We start from the raw sequence: 8,853 nt of genomic DNA, 5'->3' as shown, positions 1-8,853 counted from the left end.
CCGTAAAATGCAGGTTCTCAATCAAATACTGCATGTAAAGGAAGGTTAAAAGGGAAAAACAGACAAATAAAACAGAACATGGTTTAAAGGATATTCTTTTGGTAAGGAGTTTTAGGAAATTAAATTTATTACACTGATAAACTATATTTGCATTACAGCTCCTTCTACGTGGCCAAAGAAGTGTCTTTGCTTTTTCTGGAAGTGGATTGTCATTACTCATTGATATTCTTCATTAAAATACTTTATGTCTGTGAACTGAACGTGGGAATTTTGCTGTTGAATGAAGTAATATGCATTACATGAATTACATTCATTAATGCAGGAAGTAAAAATTGCTACCATTTGCAGCTGCAATCAGGAAGGTTTTTTTTCCTTTTCCCCTCCTTCTACTGATGCTGAACAATCCACACCCTTTCATTTATCAGCACAATCATGTATACCACATGCTTATTATGATCTATATACAGCAGCATTAAGTAGCTGCAGCATGGTCAGCTGTGTGATTTCTCCTCATTTTGTAAGTAATGCAGAAGGAAGTAAAAGAAGTATGTTTAATATCTCACTAGTCCATGGCCTACAGGCCTAATATTTTATTTCAAAATGCCCATAAGTCTGAAGTCTTCCACCATTAATTTCAAAGGAGAAAGAACAAATAGTAGCAGAGAATCAAAGGGTAACACACTAACGGTTTGGAAGAGGATAAAATATTTGTGGAAATCTCATTTCCCTTAACCATACAATCTGGGAATAGCCAGTCTTTCTTTGGTTTTAGAAAAGTCTTAGCAGTAATAAAGAGAGTAGAAGTTTGGTCTAATACAGACAAATCAGGAATAACTGTCAGGATAAAAAGGGAAAAATTTCTTTTATTTCAACATAAAATTAATGACCCACTAGGAATATTGTGTATTGAAAAGGTTTTGCTCCACAGTAATAACAGTTTATTGGCCTACGGACAAAGGAAATAGAAACAGTCCTTGTTTAAGTGTTGTGGATTAAAGAGGAATGAAAAAAGCTCCAGAGCTTGTTGAAGTCTCTGAACACACCTATGGAACCAAACTTTCAGACCTCCAGAGGAAAGGTTACATTTTCCCTGTGAAATTGATATTTGTGACTGGATGCTGTGAGAATCTCCTGTGTGGAGTTTAGAAACCTCAGTTTCCATTGGTCTTATCTGGAACCAAGTGCTTAACGTCACATGTGTTTCATATGTTTACTGTATACATATATCTTGTATGAATGTTCTGTGTATGCACATAGTCATATAAACAACCTGCAGCGCATTTTTCAGAAGCAGTTTAGCCTCAAATTGTTCAAGTTAGCCTCTGATTACTAAATTAAACTGATACTGTATTTCGCTTTATGCTATTAGCTGCTTAGATAAGAATCACCATGTGCTAGGAAGTAAGATTAAAGAACCAGCTGAAATTAAAAGCAGAATTCTAGACCTCTTGGACTACTGTGATACAACTCAGAAGACATTACCAAGGAAAGTGCTGTACTGTGATCTGCTATTGTTCTTCAACAGTACCAGCAAAAAAATGTGGACAAAAGAAATCTGTAGGACTTTTGAAAAACCTTTAAATCTTGCATGAGATATTAAGGAGATACAGTAGCTGTCCTCCTTCCCCCCTCCTAAGATAATAAACCAAAATTCTTCAGATGAGGTTGGTCCAGCCTTTCTCGTTGCAAATCTAGAGCCTAGCTTTAGAGTTTCTGCCAATCTGTGTGGATGCAGCAGCAACATCTCCTAACAGAAGAAAGTATTGCATTTCTAAATTCTATACTGTGTCTTAACAGCCGTTCTTCAAATCAGGAATCTGCCTGAAGCTCCAAGAAATTCTCAAAGTGGAAGTTACACTGCAGTAACACCCCTTTTTCCTAAGAATTTAGTTATGGATAGTATTTGGTATAGGAATGGGACTACTGCCATTTTCTGCCCTGGCCCAGTTCTAGTTTGGATTTAACAGTAATAGAGAAAAAAATGGCTTAATGATATGCTTAAAAGCTTCATTCAGTTAGGTATCTAAAAGGGCAAATTACATCTAGTAGTGACAAAATCTCTCAAAACCTGATGTGCTTAACCTTTCTACAGAAATAGTCTGTTTCGAGGTGGTCATTTACATGACTCTTGCTTCTCACTTGGTGTTCCCAAGGCCTCATTGCATATGTGGCTTTCTTCAGATTATTCTAACAGTTTTGCTTTAATAAAAGAGTAAACATGGATGAGTATTAAACACTTTTGTATTTCAAAGCATATGCCGTCTAAACATTGGACAGTTTCAGGATTCAGCTGGACAGGGTGCTGGGCCATCTTGTCTAGACCGTGCTTTTGCCAAGAAAGGTTGGAACAGATGATCCTTGAGGTCCCTTCCAACCTGGTATTCTGTGATTCTATGATAAATACAGGTCACACACTTTGAGATGTTATGTTTTGTAAAGCTTAAAGAAACATGTTCCAACTCCATTGAATGTCAATGACAGCTTTTGTATTACATGGAAAAAAGATCTGTAACACTTTTGAACTGCTATAGTATGAGTACTGCTACCTATCCCATAAATTCTCATTCTTTTCAATGGTTACCAATATTATTTTAATTTCTGGAACTACATGCTGCACAACATGTTTGAACCTTCCTTTCTTAATTGCCTTTTGTAGATTCTTCAAAGAAATTTATGGAGCAGCAAGCAAAAAGCTTGGCAGGCTAATTTAAGGTTGATTATTTGTTCCTCAGAATTTCTGTTAAGAAAGGTACCAGAAAATTTGAATGATAAACACTGAATCTGTCATGAATTATTGTTATTTCTTTTTCATTCTCAATATTGGATATTTATGTTACAGCACTACCCAAAGGCAAAGATCAGCAGGAGGTATAAACATACAAGGCATCACGGCAAAAGCAATAGGACTGCTTGGAGGTTCATACCTAAGCACATAATTCAGTGCAGCTGTGATTTAGGATCAGAACACACCCTAGAAACAGTTTTTCTCACATTCATTCTGGAAAGTATTTTTGTTTCATTCAATTAAGATGAGGAAACATGAATGCTTGCCTAATATTTTTCAGTACAAACATTTAACTTCTAATGATCTCTACAGTGATTACATCATTTAATTCACCATTTTAAAAAAAAAAAAAAAAAAAGAAAAAGGAAAAGAAAACAATTCAAACCTTTGTTATTTGCAGGATGGGGGAACATTTGTCCATGACATTACTATTGGTAAATGTCAAATGTTGTTTACAGAGCTAAAAGCATTAAGAGCCCAGAATGGGATCAACATACTTTGCAATATAAATTTTTAAAGGTTAATCTTCCATGATTAGCTTAGCTAAATAATGCTAAGCACAAAGTAAATTGCTTAATGCAAGTCACCATAAATGGCTTCAGTCTTTTGTTCTGAGCTTCCTAAATATTGATTTATTTGATTTAAGAGTCATAAAGTTTGCACATATATTCACATATTTGAAAGATTATACATAGTTTTCATGGTGCTCTTAGTCTAAACAATACATGAAGACAATAGCACAGAAGAAAGTTAAATTTGTCTGTAATAATGAATTGCAATCAGTTGGTAGAGTTACTTGCACAGAAAGAGAAGTATGCTTTCTTGAGAGACAAGTTATCGCAATCATTTCTTCTTTTTGTGCTATTCTTTTTTTTGCCAATGCTTCAAGCTAAAACACAAGACAATACTGGTTTTCTTACTACTCACTTCTTAGAAGGTGACAGAGGGGAAAATAGTGTTATCTTTGTTATGAAGGAAGCTGGGCAGAAAAAGAATCTTTTCATTTAACAACAACCTGAATGTTTAGTGTCAAATGACCTCAAAATATCTCTGCTTGCAGGTTTACAGGGAAGAAGTAACAGAGAAAGTGTTTCAGCTTTACTTCCCAGTTCTAAGCGTTCTCAATTAATTGTCATCCCACAGCTAAGGACAGGACTCTTCTGTAAGTTTCAAAACCACAGTAATTTTCCCTGTAACTACCAGTGACAGCTTGGTTTGAGTTTTGAAATGATAAATATTTGCAACTCAGAATATTTTTCCATACAGTTATAAATGTTACAAGGAATGGCAACTATCAAAGCCATAAACAAGTTTAGAAAAATATCACAAACTAGTAATCTCTCAAAAGTTTCAAAATATGTCAAACACTTTAATCAAAAAAAAGGCTTTTGTTGGGATTTTCTTTTAAATTTTATTATAACCCACTGTTATAAATAGAGCTACAAATACTCTGGATTTGAATTCCAACTATATCATGCTGACAGTACAGAGGAGCAAATGAAATTTTCACTTATTGAAATCCTCCTTTACATTGACATTACAGCACAGAAAGAGGCCTTATGTGTATATGAGACTATTTACAGTGGCAGTTCATAAGGAAGCCAAAATGTACATAATAGACTATTAATTCCTTTCCTCTTTTTATACATTATGAACTTGAAAAACAAGAGAGAAGATTGAATTTGACAACTAGCTGCTTAAAATAAACTATTTCATTTAAACCTTTGAAGAAGCAAAGACTCAAACATTCCTTATTTAAAAAACTTTTATAACTATGACTTTTTAAATTATATGGGGTTTAGATTTTCAAGCAAAGTTAAACATATTATATATGAAATCCTTGTACATAAAATTGAGAAGGAAGGAGATGATGACTTCTTTTGTTACTTCTGATAGAATATTATATTAAGTGATGCTGATAGTTTTCAACATCAAATGATTTAACAAATCCTTCAAATCACCCGGAACTATACTTCTTAAAAAAATAGATGTCAAAGTTTCTTATCACCTGCGCTACACTTCAGATTTTGGATGTTAACCAACACTGGTTCAGATTTCAAAAATTTTGGTTATTCACCGTAACAGAAAAGGAGGAATTCACACTTTATTAAAAATAAATGTCAACATATTTACTAAATCAGCTCAATGTCTTTTTCTTTGGTGTCTCAGGCACGAGATGTATCACTTTTGTCCAAATGTTGCATTGCCTCAATAGGTTTAAGCGCTGACAAAAAAGACACGGAAATGTGGATCCTAATTGTTTCACCTGTGTGAGAGACAGAAAAGAGAAGGCATGATTTTTTCTGTTTTCCTACAACATCCAACAATGAAGGATCTTTACAGGGACTACCAAACCAAATCACTGCTCTAAAAAATGATGTTGATAGTTCAACTCTGCAATAAGGTGAAGCACTCAACGAAATTAAATGCATTTTTTCTAGCAAACTGCAACGGTTTTTCTTCCAAAACTATGACTCTTTCAATTGATCTGAAAGAAAGAAGGTCTTGTAATTTGGGCTTTGAACTGAGAAAGGTTTTGTCTACCTTTTGCAACTGCACAATGACAACCCCAAAGCTACTGTCAATGGCCTCCCCTCCACCATCACTGTGCTACACTTGATTATCAGTTATGTGGGCACCCAGGATATGAATATATATTAACCAAAAACAATTTCCTTAAGGATTTTTGACTATTTTTAGTTTTGTAGCAGAAAGATTTTATTATATCACTTAGCTAATTTCTTTTAAAGGGTAGATATGATAAAGGATATCTGGCATTGTCTGGATTCTAGAAATGCTGAATGCCTGGTATGTACTGGAGATCTCATCACACATCACAGAAGAAGCTGCTAGATATAGGCTGCTCCTGCCTCTGGATGGGTTTTCTCTAACTAGAAAAGTTGTTCCCTTTCTAAGGCTACTAACTCATAGGAAAAATAAAATATAGAATACTGAAAAATAAGGAATATTGAATAAAATTCCTCAGGATTCTTCCTCACTTTCTGTGTTTGTGATTGACATTTCTAACAGGAAGTTCAGGAAAACTGCTCTCCTCAGCAATAACGTCCACAGGTGGACTTGGAGAATACTGTTTCGCCTGAAGTTCACAGCCCAAATTGATTGTTTTCACTTTTGAAGGGTATGTCAACATTTAAATAAAACATAAGCAAATAAAAAGAAGCAAAAGCAACACATTGTGCCAAATTCCTCACTCAAAACAATATGAAACATAAATTTTCAAGTATACCTAATACTAAACCAAACTTTTTTATTGGACATATTAAAGAGTCACTGATTTATCATCATGAACTTTAACGAGACATCTAGGAATTTATGCTTTATTATTCATTTGTTTCGAAAAATATCAACCTTAGAGTTTTTATAATGTGGGAAATTAAATGCTGTTTAGTACAGTTAACTATAAAGTTAAACAATATAGTATCTAAGATACTTGTGACAAAGATGTACACAGAACATATAGAATTATGGAGACAGACACACTAATAGCAATACAGTTCTTTTTTTTCAGCAGATGGATGAAGCAGATGGATGACTTGTGTTTTCTTCACACTTTTCCTACTGATCAGTAGTTGCCAGCAGTAATATCAATGTCTATGCTGGAAGTACATACATGCAGTGATTTTTTTTTTTTTATTAGCCACTTTTCCTTCTTCATCAGACTAGGCTTTTGGTAGTCCTCAGAAATATGTAGCACACAAAAAAAAAAAAAAAAAAAAACCCCACAGGCTGTAGTACAGAAGTATGTGGGCCTTCAAGTATTTTCACTGGACAAATAAAATTAGGCTAAACATAGCCTTAGGAGAAGATACCATGTAATTCTGTAAGAATATATGTTATATACAAGTCATTTTTGAGACAGTATTCAGATAGTTTTGCCATCACATATGCCACAATGGAGGCTCTACTTGAAATATTTCCATTTCAAAATTCTGAAATATGCTTTTTGTCCTCATTTTATTGTGGATTTCTGTATAGTATTCTGCATTCTATTTCACCAATTTAAGCTCCTAAGCCATAAAACATTACTTAAGTGGATAAGAAGCACTTGCATAATCTGTTTGACCAGGTCAGGCTTGAGGACTCTGACTTCCTAGCTGTAGGGTAGTAACAAACAGGTGGAGTGGCAGAAATGTTTTAAAACAGTCATAGCTACCTCAAGTCATCCAAAAAGAAACCCCAAACATCTAGGGGGATTTCAAAGGAATGTCATTCAGGAAGCTGGCACAAGATCTGCTGATGAACCATCACACAAAGCTCCTAGTGTAGGTGAAGCTACACTGATGGAAGAACACAACACTGCTAAGGCAGGATGAATATGCCGGCAACTCCTTTGCTCTGTCTAGGTTCCACCTCTGTAGAGGGCTCCTCAGTGACACTTGTGTTAGCATGGGTACAGGTTCTGAAGATTCATTACATAAATCTTAACAAATCTGAACCTAACACTGGAATGGTTTGTTTCTGTAGTCATTCTGGAGAAAGACTGGTGTTCCATCTGACAGGATCAAGGAAAACACCATTGTAGTGGTTAACCGGTAAACAAGGAGAAAATATATTATGACAAATATGAAAAAAATACATAATAAACTCTGAAACTAATAAAATGACATGACACATTTTTCTGCTCTGTGCTGCTGAGGAATACTACATACAGGTTGGGACTCACTATCACTGACAGCACTGATACCAGAATGTGGCAGTGAGATAAAGCCCCACCTCAAAATGGAGCTGTGATGGCTGAAGCCACTATATCCTAAAAAAGTAACTATACGAGTACTTAAGATAGATAGCAAAATTCCAAGTGAAACCAGACACCTGTAAAGATAATAATGAAATCTACAAATCTAGTAGAAGAGGTTTTTTTAAAATGCTTGTGTGGGTGTCTGGTCAGCAGGAGTAGGGAAGTGATTGCCCCCCCTCTACTTGGCACTGGTGAGGCTGCAGATCGAATACTGCGTTCAGTTTTGGGCCCCTCACTGCAAGAAAGACATTGAGGAGCATGTCTAAAGAAGGGCAACAAAACTGGTGAACAAGTCATATGAGGAGCAGCTGACAGAACTGGAATTGTTTAGCCTGGAGAAAAGGAGGCTGAGGGGAGATCTTATTGCTCTCTGCAACTACCTGAAAGGAGGTTGTAGTGAGGTGGGTTGTGGTCTCTTTTCCCATGTAACAAGTCACAGAGTGAGAGGAAATGGCCTCAAGTTGCACCAGGGGAGGTTTGGATTGGATATTGGGAAAAATTTCTTCACCGAAAGGTTTCTCAAGCATTGGTACAGGCTGCCCAGGGAAGTTGTTGAGTCACTGTCCCTGGAGATATTTAAAAGACGTGTAGATGTGGCACTTAGGGACATGGCTTAGTGATGGATGTGGCAGTATTAGGTTTATGGTTGGACTCGATGATCTTAAAAGTCTTTTAAAAAATAAATAATTCTATGAATATAAATCTTTGTATTTCAGGACTGAAAGTAACAAACATGGACTAGAGCCTAAAAGTTATTTTATTCTTCACCACCAGTATTTTATTCATGGAACATATTATTACAAGAGGTTCCTTTTGCCTGTCTCTGACAAGCATATACATATGACTAGTACTGAACACTAAATACTGAACTAGGTGGATCCCATTATGTGCTGCAGAAATGGACAATGCAGAGATTTCAGAGATTTTTCTGACTAGGAACATGGATAGGACCATGACCACGGCTAAGACTGTAAAGCTGTAGTATACCCTTTTAAACTTCCCCAATAATAAAGTCTTGTTTCAAGATTTTTGAGTTTTTCTCCTCACCTCAAGTCCTACACCTCAAGAGGTTTCTTTTTAAGAGAACTGTGAAAACCAAGTATCTTTTCATAGCCTTTTCTGCAGTACTTTTCAAGCTCCAAAAGGAAGACCTTGGTGGTTTATGAACTTAAAATAATGAAAACCATTTTACTGCCAGCAATTCCTAGTGGGAAGAAAGGTAGATGTGGTGGTTGATTCAATATATCACAAGTAGAGCATTAGCACTAGCATTTTAAGGCAGTGTAACTGAGACTTTTTATTTTAAAAT

This window comes from Leptosomus discolor, chromosome 8 (assembly GCF_034619465.1).
Source record: "Leptosomus discolor isolate bLepDis1 chromosome 8, bLepDis1.hap2, whole genome shotgun sequence".
Classification (NCBI taxonomy): domain Eukaryota; kingdom Metazoa; phylum Chordata; class Aves; order Leptosomiformes; family Leptosomidae; genus Leptosomus; species Leptosomus discolor.
The sequence above is the reverse complement of the archived record's forward strand: the minus strand, read 5'-3'. Positions refer to the sequence as shown.